Source organism: Mustelus asterias, chromosome 12 (genome assembly GCF_964213995.1).
Source record: "Mustelus asterias chromosome 12, sMusAst1.hap1.1, whole genome shotgun sequence".
Lineage (NCBI taxonomy): Eukaryota > Metazoa > Chordata > Chondrichthyes > Carcharhiniformes > Triakidae > Mustelus > Mustelus asterias.
The window spans coordinates 55245032-55268217 of NC_135812.1; the positions used below are offsets into that span (position 1 = coordinate 55245032).

At 44.9% G+C, this 23186-nt stretch overlaps 1 protein-coding gene and 1 non-coding gene across 2 annotated transcripts in view; one reads left to right on the plus strand and one right to left on the minus strand.

Moving 5' to 3' along the window:
• The window catches only part of LOC144502020 (uncharacterized), a 46602-nt gene that overhangs the window by 19421 nt on the left and 3995 nt on the right, over positions 1 to 23186 (minus strand). The gene's annotated exons all lie outside the window — the stretch shown is intronic.
• Positions 11492 to 11564, plus strand: trnan-guu (transfer RNA asparagine (anticodon GUU)). Its single transcript has one exon. It is a non-coding gene; the product is annotated as a tRNA-Asn (tRNA).

Genomic DNA, 23186 nt, shown 5'->3' on the forward strand with positions numbered 1-23186 from the left:
GGAAAATTGGGCGGAGAGGTGGCAGATGGAATTTAATCCGGATAAATGCGAAGTGATGCATTTTGGAAGAAATAATGTAGGGAGGAGTTATGCAATAAATGGCAGAGTCATCAGGAGTATAGAAACACAGAGGGACCTAGGTGTGCAAGTCCACAAATCCTTGAAGGTGGCAACACAGGTGGAGAAGGTGGTGAAGAAGGCATATGGTATGCTTGCCTTTATAGGACGGGGTATAGAGTATAAAAGCTGGAATCTGATGATGCAGCTGTATAGAACGCTGGTTAGGCCGCATTTGGAGTACTGCGTCCAGTTCTGGTCGCCGCACTACCAGAAGGACGTGGAGGCATTGGAGAGAGTGCAGAGAAGGTTTACCAGGATGTTGCCTGGTATGGAGGGTCTTAGCTATGAGGAGAGATTGGGTAGACTGGGGTTGTTCTCCTTGGAAAGACGGAGAATGAGGGGAGATCTAATAGAGGTATACAAGATTATGAAGGGTATAGATAGGGTGAACAGTGGGAAGCTTTTTCCCAGGTCGGAGGTGACGATCACGAGGGGTCACGGGCTCAAGCTGAGAGGGGCGAAGTATAACTCAGACATCAGAGGGACGTTTTTTTACACAGAGGGTGGTGGGGGCCTGGAATGCGCTGCCAAGTAGGGTGGTGGAGGCAGGCACGCTGACATCGTTTAAGACTTACCTGGATAGTCACATGAGCAGCCTGGGAATGGAGGGATACAAACGATTGGTCTAGTTGGACCAAGGAGCGGCACAGGCTTGGAGGGCCGAAGGCCTGTTTCCTGTGCTGTACTGTTCTTTGTTCTTTTCTTTGCTCCTAACATACCTATAGAAGCTCTTTGGATTTTCCTTCACTCTGTCTGCCAAAGCAACCTCATGTCTTCTTTTAGCCCTCCTGATTTCCCTCTTAAGTAGCTTCTTGCACTTTTTATACTCCTCGAGCATCTGATCTGTTCCTTGCTGCCTGTACATTTCATACAGCTCTCTCTTCCTCTTAATCAGTGTTACAATCTCCCTCGAGAACCAAGGTTCCTTATTCCTATTTACTTTGCCTTTAATCCTGACAAGAACATACAAACTCTGCACTCTCAAAATTTCTCCTTTGAAGGCCTCCCACTTTCCATTTACATCCTTACCAGAGAACAGCCTGTGCCAATCCACACTTCCCAGATCCCTTCTCATTTCATCAAATTTGGCCTTTTTCCAGTACAGAACTTCAACCCGAGAACCAGATCTATCCTTATCCACGATCAGGTTGAAACTAATGGCATTATGATCACTGGATCCAAAGTGTTCCCTCACACTCACAGCCATCACCTGCCCTAACTCATTTCCCAATAGGAGATCCAATATGGCATCCTCTCTGGTTGGCACCTCTATATACTGATGTAGAAAATTCTCCTGAACACATTTTACAAACTCTACCCCGTCTAAACCTTTAACAGTATGCGAGTCCCAATCTATATGTGGAAAATTAAAATCCCCTACTATCACAACTTTGTGTTTCTTGCAGTTGTCAGCTATCTCTCCGCTGATTTGCTCCTCCAATTCTCGCTGACTATTGGGTTGGCTATAATACAAGCCCATTAATGTGGTCATACCTTTCCTGTTTCTCAGCTCCACCCATAGGGCCTCTGTAGACAAGCTCCCTAATCTATCCTGCCTGAGTACCGCTGTAACATTTTCCCTGACCAACAATGCCACCCCCCCCCACCTTTTGTCCCTCTGCCTCTATCCCGCCTGAAACATTGGAACCCTGGAACATTGAGCTGCCAGTCCTGCCCCTCCTGTAGCCAAGTTTCACTAATGGCTATAATGTCATATTTCCATGTGTCTATCCACGCTTTCAGCTCATCTGCCTTCCCCACAATACTCCTGGCATTGAAATAGACACACCTCAAAAAATTATTTCCACCACACTCAACCCTTCCATTTGTGATTTTGCTTGAACTGACCTGTCTTTTTACCCCTGCTCCACTATCTGCTCTGGCACTCTGGTTCCCATCCCCCTGCAAATCTAGTTTAAACGCTCCCCAATAACACTAGCAAATCTCCCTGCAAGTATATTGGTCCCCTTGTAGTTTAGGTGTAACCCGTGTCTCTTGTACAGGTCCCAATGATCCAAGAATTGGAAACCCTGCCCCCTGCACCAGTTCCTCAGCCACGTGTTCATCCGCCCAAGCATCCTACTCCTGCCCTCACTGGCATGTGGCTCAGGTAGCAATCCTGAGATTACTACCCTCGGGGTCCTGTTTTTGAACTTCCTTCCAAGCTCTTTGTACTCACTCTTTAGGACCTCCTCACTCTTCCTTCCCACGTCATTGGTACCGACGTGTACCACGACATCTGGCTGATCACCTTCCCACTTTAGAACGCTGTGCACACGATCAGAGACATCACTGACCTTGGCACCTGGGAGGCAACAAACCATGCGGGAGTCTCTGTCCCGACCACAGAACCTCCTGTCTGTACCTCTGACCATTGAGTCCCCTATCACTACTGCTCTCCTCTTCTTCATCCCACCCTTTTGTGCTGTAGAACCAGACTCAGTATCAGAGTTCCGGCTGTTGCAGCTTGTCCCAGGTAAAGCATCTCCCACAACAGTATCCAATTCAGTATACCTGTTGTGGAGGGGTATGGCCACAGGGGAACCCTGCTCTGCCTGTCCTTTCACACTGCCATTTCCTCTCCTTACAGTAACCCAATTTCCTGTGCTCTGCTGCTTAGGTGTAACTATCTCCCTAAAGCTACTGTCTATATACTTCTCATTCTCCCGAATTAGATGGAGGTCATCAAGCTCCTTCTCCAGTTCCCTAACACGCTTTGCTAGCAGCTGCAGCTGAAGGCATCTTTTGCAGGTGGTGTCGTCAGGGATACCAGAGGTCTCCCTGATCTCCCACATCCTGCAAGAGGCGCATTCCAACATCTTGCCTGGCATATTTTCTTTTACTCTGGGGAAATACAGGAATAAACTTTCTGAAAAAGAATTAAAAAACCTACTCTTGCCTCTGCCTGTTCTCGCCGAAGCCCGTTTTGAGCCAAAGCCCTTCAGCTCTCATTCTGCCCCCTGCTCACTCCACTGCCCGCTAACGATGCTGCCCGCTCAAAGTTGCGGCCTACTTTTAAACCCTCCAAAACCTTCCCAGGCTGCTGCTGGGCCTACTTCCTGTTTTGAAAAAAAACCTCCGATTTTTTTCACAAATTTAACTGAAAAGATAAATAAATAAATTAGTGCACAAACAAGCTCCCTTACCCTCAGCCTGCTCCTGTGGAACAATGAGTTCCTGTGCTGTATGACCTGGAACTCAGTACTTACACACATAGGCTGATAGTATCCAGGTTCTGATTAATCGAATGATTTTGTCCATCTTTAATGTGATGTTTGGACTGAGTTTTTCCTCTGAAATTCCAATTTTAATATCCTGCAAAAAGAAAATCTGTATTTTTTGTCAAAAATATAAATTAAGAGACGAGACAAAAATTTCCCTTGCTTTGAGTTGTGTGTAAATGTTCCCCTTCTAATCCCCTGTAAAAGGAGTTTCCAAATCCCATCAGTGTGAGTCCAGTAGAGAAATTCACCTCTGCACCCTCGCTATGACTGTTAAACTACATTCTGCACTCGCTCCTTTCCTTCTCCATGTTCCTTCGCTATGAACGATATGCTTTGTCTGTTTCACGCGCAAAAGAAAGAATACTTTTCACTGAATACTAATACATGTGACAAATCAAAACATTCTCTCCTCCTGCTGCCTGAGCAGGATGAACGCGCATGCACGATGCTGCCCATTGCCCCTATAAAGATGACAGCCGGTAACCCAGGGCCTTCAACTCAGGCAGCTGCTGGCACGGCCCCGATTGGAGTGAACGAGGCACCAAGCGGTTCTTATTTGGGTTCTGAGTCCTCCTCCCACCACCCTTGTCCTCCTCCACCCATTCCCTCAGTGTGTCATACAGCACAGGAACCAGCCCAGCATATCTATGCCGACCATGAAATTCCAGTCTATACTAATCCTTGTCAGTGTCACAGGAGCCGCAGTGATGAGGTTAGGGGGTTTTGGAAACTGACAGTTACACGTGAGCAGCTTGTGGGACTATTTCTCCTCGCTGTCGATATCATGTTCCAGCGACCAGCAGTCGCAGCCCTAATTAGCTGAGCAATTAGTTGTCATCGTTTTAAATATGTCACGAATGATCAGAAATTTCCGAAATGAAAAGGAAAAGGTTAGCCAGGTTAATTCAGTGTCGATCTGGGTGGAATGATGGGAAGCGTACATGACAGGATTTGAACTTCAGTTAGAAATTTTCAGTCCATCATCTTAACCCCTGGGCTGGGAATACAGTCTCGATGTTTGCAATCATGCTATTTATATGGGCAGACAGTCATTCAGTCTGTGTTACCGTGTGTGCTCTCTATCGGAGCAACTCCACTCCTTCCACACACACGCTCCTTTACCCCCAAAACTGTTTACATTGGTACTCTCTCTCCTCGTTATTCTGCCAAAAACGACACCGCACAAACTCCTGCATTCAATCTGAGCTGTTTGACTTCAGCTGCATGGACCAAAACTCAAACTAATTCTAGAAGCCACAGAGGCTAAGAGCTTTAATCCAGAGCTTTTGACTGCTTGGCCCACGCTACCACACTGAAAGACGTGATAATTATGTCATTTTCTTGTTTTGATACTGGAATATATCCGAATCGGTGGAGTTGGGATGGGCCATTAGGAAATCTTCACTGAATCAGATGATCCTGAACTGTGCAACAAACAAAAGTTATCTGCAGTCAGAAACACGTTGAGCTGCAATGAAGGGCCGGCACCATTTAAACTGTCTTTAAACTCGCCTGGTCCCCAATCTCTTGCCAGAAAGGACAAGAAAACTTCCTGCTGAATTTGCTCAGGGTGGTCACTTCAGGAAGGACAGGACACAAGGCGAGACTGAGATTTGTGTGTTCTCCTGGGAAATAACTGATATTTGTTTTCAAATTTGTTTGGAGGAGAGCAATAAATCTTCATTTCCTGACCTGCATTCAAAACAGCAATGAAAGTGTCAAACTCTAAGCACCAGAGCAGTAGATTACAGCGCGTTTTACAATTTGCTTTGTCCACGATCCTTTTCTTACTTTAATTTTCACGCCAGACCACCAGACTTCTGAAAAATGGCACATTCTGGTTCAACACCAGTGATGAGTTCAGCCAATGACAGCAAATATTCCACTATAGTTATCGCGTCCGCCTCCCATGGCCTGAAACTAGGCAGAAATATTCCCAAGTCCTTTTCATTGCAGAGGGAAAAGTTCGATTATTCATATTTTTGCTAAATATTAACTAATCTGCTGAGTTTTCTCAGTATTTTCTGATTGTAAAGTCAGGCGTCACTCCTTAACAAGGACAGAAAGTAAGGTTCGTGATAGAGAACAAGGCAGGATGGATTAACTGACACGAGAAATGATGGACAAGGCATCATTGAGCTGGTGATGGCCGAGCCCCGGTGGTCCAATGGTTCAGAGTCATTGTTCTCACGACCATGGGCTCTGTGGCAAGTGAAAAATGTGGAATTAAATAGAGTATTTTCTTTGTGAGAAACCTCGCCATTGCGTGACGGATTAGAAGGAAGACAATGGCTAATATGACGACGTAAGAAATCTCACAACACCAGGTTAAAGTCCAACAGGTTTATTTGTAGCAAACGCCACTAGCTTTCAGAACTGGCTGTTCCTTCGTCAGGTGGGTGGGAGTGGGTGGGAATATGACGATGGTCAGCCGGTTGAAAATGTCACGTTCAGCTACCCTGCTGGTCTCATGGTGAGGATTCCGCACTTTCATCACTGGCCTGGATTCAATCCCCATGATGTGGAGATGCCGGCGTTAGACTGGGGTAAGCACAGTAAGAAGTCTCACAGGCTAAAGTCTAACAGGTTTATTTGGTAGCACAAGCCACAAGCTTTCCGAGCGCTGCTCCTTCATCAGGTGAGTGGGAGTTCTGTTCACAAACAGGGCATATAAAGACACAAACTCAATTTATAAGATAATGGTTGGAATGCGAGTCTTTACAGGTAATCAGGTCTTAAAGGTACAGACAATGTGAGTGGAGAGAGGGTTAAGCACAGGTTAAAGAGATGTGTATTGTCACCAGCCAGGACAGTTAGTGAGATTTTGCAAGCCCAGGCAAGTCGAGGTTACAGATAGTGTGACATGAACCCAAGATCCCGGTTGAGGCCGTCCTCATGTGTGTGGAACTTGGCTATAAGTTTCTGCTCAGCGATTCTGCGTTGTCATGTGTCGTGAGCAAACCAATCATCGGCTTTTCGTACGGTTCCACCGAGAATTGAACTCGGATCATTGAATTCAGAGTGTAGAATGCTCACCATTACACCAGAGAACCCAGAACATGGCTGCCAGCTGCAAATGGTCACTCAAAGTATTTGAACTCTTTCATTCAATGTGGCAGCAACAGCAAGTGTGAACAACAATGTGTCATTATGCATCATCATTGATATGTGATATATGCCCTCCAAATCTACAGCAAATCATTTTATCACAAGCCATATCGGGAAATATGAGCAGAAATAGTCATGTTTCACAGGGGCAAGTAACCAGCCCTTCGGCCCATTGCGTCTCTATTCTAATCCCCTTTTCCAGCACTTGGCCCATAGCCTTGACATCGCAAAAAAATACATCTAAATGCTTCTTCAATGTTAAGAATGTCTCTGCCTCCATGACCCTTTCAGGCAGTGAGTTCCAGATTCCCACCACCCTCTGGGTGAAACGGCTTTTATTCACATCCCCTCTAAACCTCCTGCACTTACCTTAAATCTTTAAGGGGCGGCACGGTAGCACAGTGGTTAGCACTGCTGCTTCACAGCTCCAGGGTCCCGGGTTCGATTCCCGGCTCGGGTCACTGTCTGTGTGGAGTTTGCACATTCTCCTCGTGTCTGCGTGGGTTTCCTCCGGGTGCTCCGGTTTCCTCCCACAGTCCAAAGATGTGCGGGTTAGGTTGATTGGCCAGGTTAAAAATTGCCCCTTAGAGTCCTGAGATGCGTAGGTTAGTGGGTAAATATGTGGGGGTAGGGCCTGGGTGGGATTGTGGTCGGTGCAGACTCGATGGGCCGAATGGCCTCCTCCTGCACTGTAGGGTTTCTATGATTCTATGAACCCCTAGACATTTATCTCTCCACCAAGGGAAAAGTTTATTCATGTCTTCTCTTGCTATGACCCTTACAGTTTTATACATCTTAATCACATCTCCTCCTCCCACCCCCCCACCCCCCCCCCCCGACCGCCTCCCGAGTCGTCTCTGCTCCAAGGAAAATAATCAACTCTATCCAATCTCACTTCATAAGGCAACATCCTGATGGATCTCTTGTGCACCAGTTCCAGTGCTATCACAATCCTCCTATAATGTGGATTCCAGAACTGCACACTATACAGTAGCTGTTGCCTCACCACCAAAGAACAATACAGCACAGGAACAGGCCCTTCAGCCCTCCAAGCCCGCGCCGCTCCCTGGTCCAAACTAGACCATTCTTTTGTATCCCTCCATTCCCACTCCGTTCATATGGCTGTCGAGATAAGTCTTAAACGTTCCCAGTGTGTCCGCCTCCACCAACTTGCCTGGCAGCGCATTCCAGGCCCCCACCACCCTCTGTGTAAAATATGTCCGTCTGATATCCGTGTTAAACCTCCCCCCCTTCACCTTGAACCTATGACCCCTCGTGAACGTCACCACCGACCTGGGGAAAAGCTTCCCACCGTTCACCCTATCTATGCCTTTCATAATTTTATACACCTCTATTAAGTCTCCCCTCATCCTCCGTCTTTCCAGGGAGAACAACCCCAGTTTACCCAATCTCTCCTCATAACTAAGCCCCTCCTTACCAGGTAACATCCTGGTAAACCTCCTCTACTCTCTCCAAAGCCTCCACGTCCTTCTGGTAGTGTGGCGACCAGAACTGGACGCAGTATTCCAGATGCGGCCGAACCAATGTTCTATACATCTGCAACATCAGACCCCAACTTTTATACTCTATGCCCCGTCCTATAAAGGCAAGCATGCCATATGCCTTCTTCACCACCTTCTCCACCTGTGACGTCACTTTCAAGGATCTGTGGACTTGCACACCCAGGTCCCTCTGCGTATCTACACCCTTTATGGTTCTGCCATTTATCATATAGCTCCTCCCTACATTATTTCTACCAAAATGCATCACTTCGCATTTATCAGGATTGAACTCCATCTGCCATTTCTTTGCCCAAATTTCCAGCCTATCTATATCCTTCTGTAGCTTCTGACAATGCTCCTCACTATCTGCAAGTCCTGCCAATTTTGTGTCGTCCGCAAACTTACTGATCACCCCAGTTACACCTTCTTCCAGATCATTTATATAAATCACAAACAGCAGAGGTCCCAATACAGAGCCCTGCGGAACACCACTAGTCACAGGCCTCCAGCCGGAAAAAGACCCTTCCACTACCACCCTCTGTCTTCTGTGACCAAGCCAGTTCTCCACCCATCTAGCCACCTCCCCCTTTATCCCATGAGATCCAACCTTTTTCACCAGCCTACCATGAGGGACTTTGTCAAACGCTTTACTAAAGTCCATATAGACGACATCCACGGTCCTTCCCTCGTCAACCATTTTGGTCACTTCTTCAAAAAGCTCCACCAGGTTAGTGAGGCATGACCTCCCTCTCACAAAACCATGCTGACTATCGTTAATGAGTTTATTCCTTTCTAAATGCGCATACGTCCTATCTCTAAGAATCTTCTCCAACAACTTCCCCACCACGGACGTCAAGCTCACCGGCCTATAATTACCCGGGTTATCCTTCCTACCCTTCTTAAATAACGGGACCACATTAGCTATCCTCCAATCCTCTGGGACCTCACCTGCGTCCAGTGACGAGACAAAGATTTGCGTCAGAGGCCCAGCGATTTCATCTCTCGTCTCCCTGAGCAGCCTTGGATAGATTCCATCAGGCCCTGGGGATTTGTCAGTCTTTAAATTCTCTAACAAACCTAACACTTCCTCCTTTGTAATGGAGATTTTCTCCAACGGTTCAACACTTCCCTCCGAGCCACTCCCAGTCAACACATCCCTCTCCTTTGTGAATCCCGCGCAAAGTATTCATTTAGGATCTCCCCTACTTCTTTGGGCTCCAAGCATAATTTCCCACTTTTGTCCCTGAGAGGTCCGATTTTTTCCCTGACAACCCTTTTGTTCCTAACGTATGAATAAAATGCCTTGGGATTCTCCTTAATCCTGTCTGCCAAGAACATTTCGTGACCCCTTTTTGCTCTTCTAATTCCCCGTTTGAGTTCTTTCCTACTTTCTTTGTACTCCTCCCGAGCTCCCTCCATTTTTAGCTGCCTGGACCTACCATACGCCTCTCTTTTCTTTTTGACCAGTCCCTCAATTTCCCTGGTTATCCACGGTTCTCGAATCCTACCCTTCCTATCCTTCTTTTTAACAGGCACATGCCTGTCCTGGAGCCCTAACAACTGTTCCTTAAAAGACTCCCACATGCCAGATGTGGATTTACCCTCAAACAGCCTCTCCCAATCAAGAGCTGCCAATTTCTGCCTAATCCCACTAAAGTTAGCCTTCCCCCAATCCAACACCTTACCCTTGGGACACCACTCATCCTTTTCCATCACTATCCTAAAGCTAACAGAATTGTGGTCACTATTTGCCACATGTTCCCCTACCGAAACTTTGAAGACCTGACCGGGCTCATTCCCCAGTACGAGGTCCAGTATAGCCCCCTCTCTAGTCGGGCTATCTACATATTGTTCCAAAGAACCCTCCTGTATGCATTTTACCATTTTATATGATTCCAGCATCATCTCCCCTCTCTCTTAAATTCTATGGCTAGGCTAAAAAACACAAATATACCATATGCCTTATTAACTACTTCATCGACCTGTCCTGCTGCATTAAGGGACTGCTGTACATGCACACCAAGGTTCCTCGGAGCTCCCCAGGGTCCTGTCGATCATTATGTTTTCCCTTGGCTTGTTTGTCCAGCCAGAATGCTTCACTTCACACTGAATCGGATCGAATTCCATTGGCCACTGATCAGCCCATCTGACCAGTCCATCTATATCCTCCTGTGACCCAAGGCCACCTCCCTTCCTATCTACCACCTCGCCAATGTTTGTATCATCTGCGAACTTACTGATTAATCCTCCTACATTCAATTCAAAATCATTAAAATCCAAATCATTTATATAAACCACTGATGAAAGGTCCCCAACACTGATCCCTTTGGCACCCCACTGGACATAGGCTTCCAGTCTGAAAAACAACGCTTGATCATCACCCTCTGCTCCCTGCCACTCAGACAATTCTGGATCCAATTTGCCAAATTTCCTTGTACCCCATCAACGGTGGCGATAACAACACACTGTTGTCACACTTGCTGTTGCTGTCACATTGAATGATAGAGGTCAAATTCTGAGTGGCCATTTGCACCCCATTGCTGTGTTCTGGGTTCAATGGTGTAATGGTGAGCACTCGGGACTTTGAATCCAGTGATCCGAGTTCAAGTCTTTGCGGAGCCTTGCGTTTCTTTGCCACTGCTGATGACTGATTTGCTGACGGGCATTTTGTTCAATTTTTTCACAAACTCCGAATCGAGTGGACAATTTTTCAGCCAGTTCAACTGCTATTACAATGCACATTGCTGAGCCTTTTGTGCCAGATGCTTGCAACATTGGAGTTGTTGCATCTTTTCGCTACTCTTTAACTCCTCTGTTGAAAGAAAGGAGCAGTTGGTGTCACTCAACAGCAACAATTCGACTGGAGTCTGGCAATTATAGAACTGTGTGTGTGTTTGAGTGTGTGTTTGTATGTCCGTGTGGGTGTGTAAGTGTGCATGTATATATGTTTGTGCGTATGTGCATGTGCCCGTCTGTGTCTGTGCGCATGTGTGTATATATATATAAAATATATATATGTATGTATGTGTGTCTGTTAGTGAGTGTGTATATATATATATATATGTGTGTGTCTGTTAGTGAGTGTGCATATATATATAATGTGTGCGTGTATGTGGGTGTGCAAGTGTGCATGTATATATGTTTGTGTGTATGTGCCCATCTGTGTGTATATGCGTGTGTGTGTATATGTGCGTGTGTGTGTGTATATGTGTGAGTGTGTGCGTAATCACCTCTGGGCTACAGAATTTCAAAGATTCACCTGATTTCAAAAGTGTAATCATGAAATGATACAGAGAAAAGATCAGAGTGAAAGATGCAAGAGGAGTTTGTATTGTTTGGAAGGAGGTGCAGCTGAGAAGTGGGAAATGTGAATGATGTTATTGATGATTCAGAGGAATGCATTGTAATCACAGAGCTTTTGTAGGTTGGTTAATTGTAAACTTTGAAATCCGAACAAGTTGAGACACCAGATGGAAAACAACATTTGGTTCTATGAATGTTATGTTAAGAAATGGAACACACATCATGATTGCAGTAGCCCGGCTATCTCAGTGGGTAGAGCATGAGACTGTTAATCTCAGTGGCGTGGGTTCGAGCCCCATGTTGGGCGCCGTTATTTTTAAACTTTGCTGTTTTCCTGGGTGAACTCCAGCTCTCCTTTCCTCCTGCAGTGTCACCACTTAAACGGAGTCTGTCTCCATCCCGCTTTGTTAAGCTCACAGTTACTGTGAGTAAAAACTGCCTTCACTTCATTGGAAGTTGGACAGCTTAGGTTTAATTTAGGTTAATAGAACTTTGCCATTATTTGGATTGCTGAATACTTTTTTAAAAACTCATTTTACGGATGTGGGCGTCATTGGCTGGGCTAGCATTTATTACCCATCCCTTACGGCCCTGCATTTCCCAGGGCATTTAAGAGACAACTACATTGATCTGGATATGTAGGCCGGACCACATAAGGATGGCAGATTTTCTTCCCTAAAGGACATTAGTGAACCATATGGGTTTTTAGTGCAATTGGCGATGGTTTCATGGTCAATCATTAGACTTTGAATTCAAATTTTTTGTTAAATTGGAATTTCACCATCTGTTGTGGTAGGATTCAAACCTGGGTCCCCAGTTCATTACTCTGGGTCTCTGGATTCCTAATCTTAATGTGGAGATGCCGGCATTGGACTGGGGTAAACACAGTAAGAAGTTTAACAACAACAGGTTAAAGTCCAACAGGTTTATTTGGTAGCAAATGCCACTAAACCTGTTGGACTTTAACCTGGTGTTGTTAAACTTCTTAATGTGTTCCTAATCTTAAACATTACTGCTTAAACAGATTCATGATCATTGATTTTGTAACTCGTGTTTCACCAGATATTTCCTCATGGTTTACAAATGTTGCTGTATTTCCGAGTGAGAGGTTTAGTAGGATAGTTGTTAATTTTACTGATGAATTTGTACTCCTATTCCTTCATCAAAACAATTATGGAACTCCAAAAAGTCCCTCTTTGGTTGGAAAGCGCTTTGTAACATGCACTGGTCTGGAAACGTGCTATATAAATAGAAGTTTGTCTTTCTATAACAAACTTGAATCCAAACCCTGTGGAGTAAGACCCTCATCAGTGGAAAGAGATTCTCACTATCCGCTCTATCAAACCGTCCATCCCCATTGCCTCCAACTGCATAATCTCAAATACTACAATGAAATTTCCATTGAAACCTCTTGGTTCACTTCAGAGCAATCTTGGTCTCCATAATTTATCCACAAAACTGAATTTCCTCATCCCTGGACATGGTGCAAGGGGAAGGATAGAGATTTCTTGGTAAATATTGTCAGTTGGCAAGTGAGAAAATCCAGATTTGTGAGTCAATATTGCACACAAAACTCCAGCTGTGGTGTAACCAACGCTCTAAGAACATAAGAACATAAGAAATAGGAGCAGGAGTAGGCCATCTAGCCCCTCGAGCCTGCCCCGCCATTCAATAAGATCATGGCTGATCTGACGTGGATCAGTACCACTTACCCGCCTGATCCCCATAACCCTTAATTCCCTTACCGATCAGGAATCCATCCATCCGCGCTTTAAACATATTCAGCGAGGTAGCCTCCACCACCTCAGTGGGCAGAGAATTCCAGAGATTCACCACCCTCTGGGAGAAGAAGTTCCTCCTCAACTCTGTCTTAAACCGACCCCCCTTTATTTTGAGGCTGTGTCCTCTAGTTTTAACTTCCTAAGTGGAAAGAATCTCTCCGCCTCCACCCTATCCAGCCCCCGCATTATCTTATAAGTCTCCATAAGATCCCCCCTCATCCTTCTAAACTCCAACGAGTACAAACCCAATCTCCTCAGCCTCTCCTCATAATCAATTACTGTCACAATGAAGGATACTATTCTATTAGCTTTCCTAATTGCTTGCCTTATTTCTAAAGTAATATTTTGTGGTTAATACACTGGGTATACAGATAGTGCTATGCCTCAGAGTTCTGCAACCTCACATCATTTAGATAATGAGCTTTATTTTTTGTTCTTCCTGCCAAAAAGGACAATTTCACATTTCCTCAAATTATACTCCATTTGCCAGACATTTGTCCTCTCTAAAACTATTTACATCCCATTGTAGCCTCCTTATGTTCTCTTCACACTGTTTTTTCACATCTATCTTTGTGTCGTCAGCAAATTTAGCAACCAGACTTTCAGTCTTTTACATAAGTTATAAACAGTTGAGGCCCCAGCACCAATCCCTGTGGCAGACCACTCATCACATCCTGGCGACCAGATTATTGCCCAATGGTGGCAACTCTCTTTCCTGTTAGCTCTCCAATCCAGGCCGATACATTACACTCTGCACAATGAGATTTTAATTTCTGCAGTAAGCTTTGATGTGACAGCTTTTCAAATACCTTCTAGAAATCTGTGTACAGTACATCCACCGGTTCCCTTCTATTCACAGCACATGAGTCCTGCAAAGTACTTTGCAATGGTCTCATTCTGTGGTGTAATCATTGTGATTCTCTGTTTCCCTCATGCTGAGGCCATGAACCATGAAGTCCTTTCCCACTGAATCCCTCCTGATTTTCACTCGATCAGAGCCCTTTCCTGTTGTTATGTTTTTTCTCTCCTGCACGTCACTTGTTCGAAGCTTCCTAAATTTCTCCACTTTTAATGAAAGGTCATGGAGGTGAAAGATGAGATGTGATTTCCTGTGCAGAAATGCTACCTGACTTCCGGAGTTTTTCCAGCAGTTTAAACTTTCACAGCTTTAGATGGCAATGAAAGGAACTTTAGTGGGGCATTCCCTCAGTGGCAGCTTCTTTCTCTCGGGGTATGATTCACGCTTTGATTGCTGTAAGCAGAGAGTTTGAATCACGGACGAGCCCTTATTTGCCTGTTGTTTCCTATTGGTCAAGTCGTGGGTATTGTTAGTTTATTCCCCGTGCACATGGCGGGATTGGTTTACATGGGTTTGGTTTGAGAACCTGTGGGCACACTGCAGGGAATCTATCAACACAACGCACTCACAATAAAACAAATACTTTATGTTCTACCTGCCCGGCTAGCTCAGTTGGTGGAGCTCTTAATCCCAGGACTGTGGGTTCAAGCCCCATGTTGGACCCATTGTTTTTAAACATTGCTGCTTTCCTGGGTGAACTCCAGTTCTCCATTCCTCCGGCAGTGTCACCGCTCAAATGGAGTCTTTCTCCATTCCAAATTGTTAATCTCACAGTTACTGGTTTCTGAATTAAAACTGCCTGCACTCCACTGGAAGTCGGACAGTTTAGTGTTTAATTTAGTCAAAGTTTTCTTATCATTGAGCCCGAGATTGGACCCAGATCTGAGAGGTATTTGGAAACAAAATCTACCCCATTAACAGCCAGATTTTCCTTGCATCACCATCTGTATCGTCGGTGCTTTGCAGCCGATCACTGTCCTTTTTTTCCTGTTCTTGACATGTGACATTTCCAATTCAGACACACAAGAGAAAATCTCCCTCATACTGATTCTGACAGATTTGGTGCTGACCAGGAAGTAACGCAGGGTTTTTACACAGCCAAGGATTTTCATTCCCTGACCGGGAATCGAACCTGGGCCGCGGCGGTAAGAGCGCCGAATCTTAACCAGTAGACAACCATTACACTCTGCACTCTGCATGGAAATATGACATTATAGCCATTAGTGAAACTTGGCTACAGGAGGGGCAGGACTGGCAGCTCAATGTTCCAGAGTTCCAATGTTTCAGGCGGGTTAGAGGCAGAGGGATAAAAGGTGGGGGGGTGGCATTGTTGGTCAGGGAAAATGTTACAGCGGTACTCAGGCAGGATAGATTAGGGAGCTTGTCTACAGAGGCCCTATGGGTGGAGCTGAGAAACAAGAAAGGTATGACCACATTAATGGGGTTGTATTATAGACCACCTAATAGTCAGCGAGAATTGAAGGAGCAAATCAGCAGAGAGATAGCTGACAACTGCAAGAAACACAAAGTTGTGATAGTAGGGGATTTTAATTTTCCACATATAGATTGGGACTCGCATACTGTTAAAGGTTTAGATGGGGTAGAGTTTGTAAAATGTGTTCAGGAGAATTTTCTACATCAGTATATAGAGGTGCCAACTAGAGAGGATGCCATATTGGATTTCCTATTGGGAAATGAGTTAGGGCAGGTGATGGATGTGAGTGTGAGGGAACACTTTGGATCCAGTGATCATAATGCCATTAGTTTCAACCTGATCATGGATAAGGATAGATCTGGTCCTCGGGTTGAAGTTCTGAACTGGAAAAAGGCCAAATTTGATGAAATGAGAAGGGATCTGGGAAGTGTGGATTGGCACAGGCTGTTCTCTGGTAAGGATGTAAATGGAAAGTGGGAGGCCTTCAAAGGAGAAATTTTGAGAGTGCAGGGTTTGTATGTTCCTGTCAGGATTAAAGGCAAAGTAAGTCGGAATAAGGAACCTTGGTTCTCGAGGGAGATTGTAACACTGATTAAGAGGAAGAGAGAGTTGTATGAAATGTACAGGCAGCAAGGAACAGATCAGATGCTCGAGGAGCATAAAAAGTGCAAGAAGCTACTTAAGAGGGAAATCAGGAGGGCTAAAAGAAGACATGAGGTTGCTTTGGCAGACAGAGTGAAGGAAAATCCAAAGAGCTTCTATAGGTATGTTAGGAGCAAAAGGATAGTGAGGGATAAAATTTGTCCTCTTGAAGACCAGAGTGGTAGACTGTGTATGGAACCAAAAGAGATGGGGGAGATACTAAATGGGTTTTTTGCATCCGTATTTACTGAGGAAACGGGCATGGAGTCTACGGAAATAGGGCAAACAGGTAGGGAGGTCATGGAACCTTTACAGATTAAAGGGGAGGAGGTGCTCGCTGTCTTGAGGCAAATCAGAGTGGATAAATCCCCAGGATCGGACAGGGTATTCCCACGGACCTTGAGGGAAGCTAGTGTTGCCCTGGCAGACATATTTAAAATGTCAGTATTCACGGGGGAGGTGCCGGATGATTGGAGGGTGGCTCATGTTGTTCCGTTGTTTAAAAAAGGTTCCAAAAGAAATCTGGGAAATTATAGGCCAGTAAGTTTGACGTCGGTGGTGGGCAAGTTATTGGAAGGTGTGATAAGGGATAGGATCTACAAATATTTGGATAGACAGGGACTTATTAGGGAGAGTCAACATGGCTTTGTGCGTGGTAGGTCATGTTTGACCAATCTATTAGAGTTTTTCGAGGAGGTTACCAGGAAAGTGGATGAAGGGATGTTGTCTACTTGGATTTCAGCAAGGCCTTTGACAAGGTCCCTCATGGGAGGTTAGTTAGGAAGGTTCAGTCGCTAGGTATACATGGGGAGGTAGTAAATTGGATTAGACACTGGCTCAATGGAAGAAGCCAGAGAGTGGTTGTGGAGGATTGCTTCTCTGAGTGGAGGCCTGTGACTAGTGGTGTGCTGCAGGGTTCGGTGTTGGGTCCATTGTTGTTTGTCATCTATATCAATGATCTGGATGATAATGTGGTCAATTGGATCAGCACGTTTGCTGATGATACAAAGATTGGAGGTGTAGTGGACAGTGAGGAAGGTTTTCAAAGCTTGCAGAGGGATTTGGACCAACTAGAAAAATGGGCTGAAAAATGGCAAATGGAATTTAATGCAGACAAGTGAGAGATATTGCACTTTGGAAGGACAAACCAAAGAAGAACGTACAGGGTAAATGGTAGGACTCTGAAGAGTGCAGTTGAACAGAGGGATCTGGGAATACAGGTACAGAATTCCCTAAAAGTGACGTCACAGGTGGATAGGGTCGTAAAGAGTGCCTTTGGTACATTGGCCTTTATAAATCGGAGTATCGAGTATAAAAGTTGGAGTGTTATGGTAAGGCATTGGTGAGGCCGAATTTGGAGTATTGTGTACAGTTTTGGTCACCTAGTTACAGGAAGGATGTAAATAAGGTTGAAAGAGTGCAGAGAAGGTTCACAAGGATGTTGCCGGGACTTGAGAAGCTGAGTTACAGAGAGAGGTTGAATAGGTTGGGACTTTATTCCCTGGAGCGTAGAAGATTGAGGGGAGATTTGATAGAGGTGTATAAGATTTTGATGGGTATAGATAGAGTGAATGCAAGCAGGCTTTTCCGCTGAGGCGAGGGGAGAAAAAAACCAGAGGGCATTGGTTAAGGGTGAAAGGAGAAAAGTTTAAAGGGAATATTAGGGGGGGTGGGGGCTTCTTCACGCAGAGAGTGGTGGGAGTGTGGAATGAGCTGCCGGCATTTAAGAAAAACTTGTACGGGTTCATGGATGAGCGGGGTGTGGAGGGATATGGTCCAAGTGCAGGTCAGTGGGACTAGGCAAAAAATGGTTCGGCACAGACAAGAAGGGCCAAAAGGCCTGTTTCTGAGCTGTAATTTTCTATGGTTCTAACCAGGGAAGTTGCTGTGACTTCTTTAAAAGTCATGATGTGGAGATGCCGGCGTTGGACTGGGGTAAACACAGTAAGAAGTTTAACAACACCAGGTTAAAGTCCAACAGGTTTATTTGGTAGCAAAAGCCACACAAGCTTTCGAGGCTCTGAGCCCCTTCTTCAGGTGAGTGGGCACCTGAAGAAGGGGCTCAGAGCCTCGAAAGCTTGTGTGGCTTTTGCTACCAAATAAACCTGTTGGACTTTAACCTGGTGTTGTTAAACTTCTTACTTCTTTAAAAGCCTAACTTATCCATAACTTTGCCTTTTATTTCAATTTCAGACTTTATTCTCCAAAAGCAAATTTCTCCTTCAAATTGTCATGTTTAGCTCGAACACAAGTGACTGCTTCAGCCAATGAAAACAGTGATTGCTGTTGGCTGGAACATGAAATTGGCAGTGGCGTGAAATAATCCCGCAAGCTGCTCATGTGTAACTTTAAATTTCCAAAACTCCCTCACCTTCATCACTGCACCTCATGTGAAACTTACAAGGGAACACATGGCAGACGTTCATCATTGAAAGTAACTGACACAACACATTTACCAGACACTATCATGACGCATCTCTTTCTGCTTCTGTCGCTGCCTTTCCTCCAGCTCCCTCTGGCCGTCCAGCTCCCAGGGTCAAATTAGCTGCTTGATGCAGACACAGACAGTTGGTGAACCCGAGCTTGACCTGTAAAGCAGGGACAGTGAATTTAGGGCACACGGTATTGGGAAGAGATGGAGTTTACAGATGATAGTGCAAAGAGACACAGATATGTCATCTTCCTGATTCTCCAAGATATTGATTATAGGAATGTGCACAGTGCCAATTATCCACAGTCGCACTCTCCTTTCAGCCTTGAGCATGGAGTTAAATTTTGAAGTGTTTGAAGTTTTACTACAATTGTTCAGGGTTTCATTGAGACCACTTCTGGAATAGTATGTACAGCTTGGGTCTCCACACTGAAGACAGAATAGTAAAATACTGAGGACGCTGGAATCTGAATCAAAAACTGAAAATGCTGGAAAATCTCAACAGGTCTGACAGCATCTGTGGAGAGAGAATAGAGTCAACATTTCAAGTCAGGATGTCCCTTCGTCAGAGGAGGCTACACTTGTATTGGAGATGGTATAGCAAAGGTTCACTAAATTCTTCTTTGAGATGATGTGGCTGCTTTGTGATGACAGGCTGACTAAATTGGGCTGAAATTCTCTGATTTTGATTTGATTTGTTATTGTCACATGTATTAACATACAGTGAAAAGTATTGTTTCTTGCGCGATATACAAACAATGCATACCGTTCATAGAGAAGGAAACGAGAGAATGTAGAATGTAGTGTTACAGTGATGGCTAGGATGTAGAGAAAGATCAATTTAATGCAAGGTAATCTGGAGTTTAGCAGACTGAGAGGAGATCCCAATGAAACCTACACAGTACTGAGGGAGTTTAGCACTGCTGCCTCACAGCGCCAAGGATCCAGGTTCAATTCCGGCCTCAGGTGACTGTCTGTGTGGAGTTTGCCAATTCTCCCCGTGTCTGCATGGGTTTGCTCCGGTTTCTTCCCACAGTCCAAAGATGTGCGGGATTAGACCATAAGACCTAGGAGCAGAATTAGGCCACCCAGCCCATCGAGTCTGCTCCGCCATTCAATCATGGCTGATATTTTTCTCATCTCCATTCTTCTGTCTTTTCCCCTTAACCCCTGATCCCTTATTAATCAAGAAGCTATCTATCTCTATCTTAAAGACACTCAATGACCTGGCCTCCACAGCCTTCTGTGGCAGAGTTCCACATAATCACCATTCTCTGGCTGAAGAAATTCCTCCTCACCTGTTTTAAAGGATCATCCCTTTAGTCTGAGGTTATGCCCTCTGGTTCTAGTTTTTCCTACTAGTGGAAACATCCTCTCCATGTCCACTCTATCCAGGCCTCGCAGTATCTTGTAGGTTTTATTAAGATTCCCTCCCATCCTTCTAAACTCAGACGAGTACAGACCCAGAGTCCTCAACTGTTCCTCATACGACAAGCTCTTCATTCCAGGAGTCATACTTGTGAACTTCCTCTGGATCCTTTCCAAAGCCAACACATCCTTCCTTAGATAGGGGGCCCAAAACTGCTCACAATACTCCAAATGGGGTCTGACCAGAGCCTTATACAGCCTCAGAAGTAAATCCCTCCTCTTTTATTCTAGCCCTCTCGACATGAATGCTAACATTGCATTTGCCTTCCTAACTGCTGACTGACGCTCGCGTTAACCTTAAGAGAATCTTGAACAAAGACTTCCAAGTTCCTTTGTGTTTCTGATTTCCTCAGCATTTCCCCATTTAGAAAATAGTCTATGTCTCCATTCCTCCTTCCAAAGTGCAAAACCTCTCACTTTTCCACATTGTATTCCATATACCACTTCTTTGTCCACTTTCCTAACCTGTCCAAGTCTTTCTGCAGTCCCCCTGCTTCCTCAATACTACCTGTCCCTCTACATATCTTTGTACCATCTGCAAACTTAGCAACAGTGCCTTCAGTTCCTTCTTTCAAATCGTTAATTTATGTTGTGAAAAGTTGTGGTCCCAGTACCGATCCCTGAGGCACACCACTAGTCACTACCTGCCATCCTGAAAATGACCCCTTTATCCTCTCTCTGCCTTTTGCCAGTCAGCCAATCCTCTAACCATGCAGGATCTTACCCGTAACACCATGGGCTCTGAATTTATTTAAGTCTCCTATGTAATACCTTGTCAAATGCCCCCATGCCAACACTATATTTAAGAAAGCCCACCAACGCCTCTACTTTCTCAGAAGACTAAGGACATTTGGCAAGTCAGCTACGACTCTCACCAACTTTTACAGATGCACCATAGAAAGCATTCTTTCTGGTTGTATCACGCAAACCAGCCTCCCAGCCATTGACTCTTGTCTACACTTCCCGCTGCCTCAGCAAAGCAGCCAGCATAATTAAGGACCCCACGCACCCCGGACATTCTCTCTTCCACCTTCTTCCATCGGGAAAAAAATACAAAAGTCTGAGGTCACGTACCAACCGACTCAAGAACAGCTTCTTCCCTGCTGCTGTCAGACTTTTGAATGGACTTCTCCTTGCATTAAGTTGATCTTTCTCTACACCCTAGCTATGACTGTAACACTACATTTTGCATTCTCTTGTTTCCTTCTCTATGAACGGTATGCTTTGCATAGCGCACAAGAAACAATACTTTTCACTGTATGTTAAAACGTGACAATAATAAATCAAATCAAAATTAAAGGCCTTCTGGAAACCTAAGTAAATCATATCCACTGGTTCTCCTTTATCTGACTTCCTTGTTACCCCCTCAAAGAACTCTAACAGATTTGTCAGACATGACCTCCCCTTAACGAAGCCGTGCTGACTCACTCCTATTTTATCTTCCACTTCCAAGTATCCACGATCTCATCTTTAATAAGGGACTCTTAAATGTTGCCAATGACCGAAGTCAGGCTAACAGGCCTATAATTTCCCGCCTGCTACCTCCCTCCCTTCTTAAACAGCGGTGTTACAGTAGCTACTTTCCAGTCCTCTGGGACCCTCCCTGCCTCCAGTGATTCCTGAAAGATCACCACCAATGCCTCCACAATTTCCTCAGCTATCTCTTTTAGAACCCTGGGCTGTAGTCCATCCGGCCCAGGTGATTTATCCACCTTCAGACCTTTCAGTTTCCCCAGAACTTTCTCCTTAGTGATGGCCACTCTACGCACCTTTGCCTCCCGATTCTCCTGGAGCTCTGGCATCCCACTAGTGTCTTCCACCGTGAAGACTGATGCAAAGTAACTATTCTGCCATTTCTTTGTTTCCTATTATTCCTTCTCCAGCCTAATTTTCCAGTGGTCCAATGTCTATTTTTGCCTCTTACCTTTAATATATAAAAAAAAACTCTTCCTATCTTCTTTTATATTACTAGCTAGCTTACACTCCCCTTATTGCTTTTTTAGTTGTCCTTTGCTCGCTTTTAAAGGCTTCCCATTAATCCTCGATTAGCAAGGTAAATACATGGGGATACGGGGATATGACATAGATGGGATTGTTGTTGATGCAGGCTTGATGTGTCAAATACTCTCCTTCTGTACTGCAAAGGATTTTAGGAGTTTGATAGGGTGGATGCTGAGAGATTATTTTCCCTGGTCAGGCAATCTAAAACACAGGAGCACAATCTCAGGACAAGGCTCTGATGATTTATGACTGAGAATCAGAGAAATTTCTTCACTCAAAATGATCGTGAATCTTCGGAACTCTCTACTCTAGAGGGTTATAGACGCTCCATCATAGAACACATTTCAGTCTGGGTTAGACAGATTTCTGATCTATCCAGGAATGAATGGGAGCAGAAATATGGAATTGAAACAAATACTCAGCCACAAATTAATGTTTCAATTCTAAATGTTAAGTTTAATGGCACAATGGAAGCATGTATACATTATATGTAATATGTTCGAAATCAATATTCATTATTTAATGTTGGTAACACCGGATAGTAGTACAGCCAGTAGCACTGGAGGGATATTGTTTATTGACGCTCACAGACCTACTGCCAACCTGCAACTGTTTTCTCTGCATCAGCATTCAAAGGCAAACAGTAAAAGCTCCGTTCTTGGATGGTCTCAAACCCCAACCTTTCGGTTGACAGCCGAATGCACTGAACAATTGCGCCACAGACACTGACATAACAGCTACTAAAGATATTCTAAACCAGGGTGTCAATGACAAAAATTCTATTTCTGCAAAACCTGATCCAGAACTACAGCGGCATGGTGGCATAGTGGTTAGCACTGCTGCCTCACAGTACCAGAAACCTGATTCGATTCCTGGCTTGGGTCACTGTCTAAGCGGAGTCTGCACGTTCTCCTCGTATCTGCGTGGGCTTCCTCTGGGTGCTCCGGTTTCCTCCCACAGTCTGAAAGACGTGCTGGTTAGGTGCATTGGCCATACTAAATTCTCCCTCAGTGTACCGAACAGGCGCCGGAGTGTGGCGACTAGGGGATTTTCACAGTAACTTCATGTTGATACAAGCCTACTTGTGACACTAATAAATGGACTTAAATCGCAAAAAGCATGACCACACCGTTTACAATTTCACAAATCCCTTTGGTTATTTTGATCCCACTGCTGTGGTGCAGTGTTATGCTCTTTCTCCTGCGGACTGTGTAGGTAAAATGAATTTCCAGTACAGTGGAAATCAGCATAAGAAACGCTGGATAGATGGGAATTGACTAGACATTGCTCGCTCTGTACTAAACTGAAGATGAACACAGATCACAGTCCAATCCTGCAGCTCTATATTGACA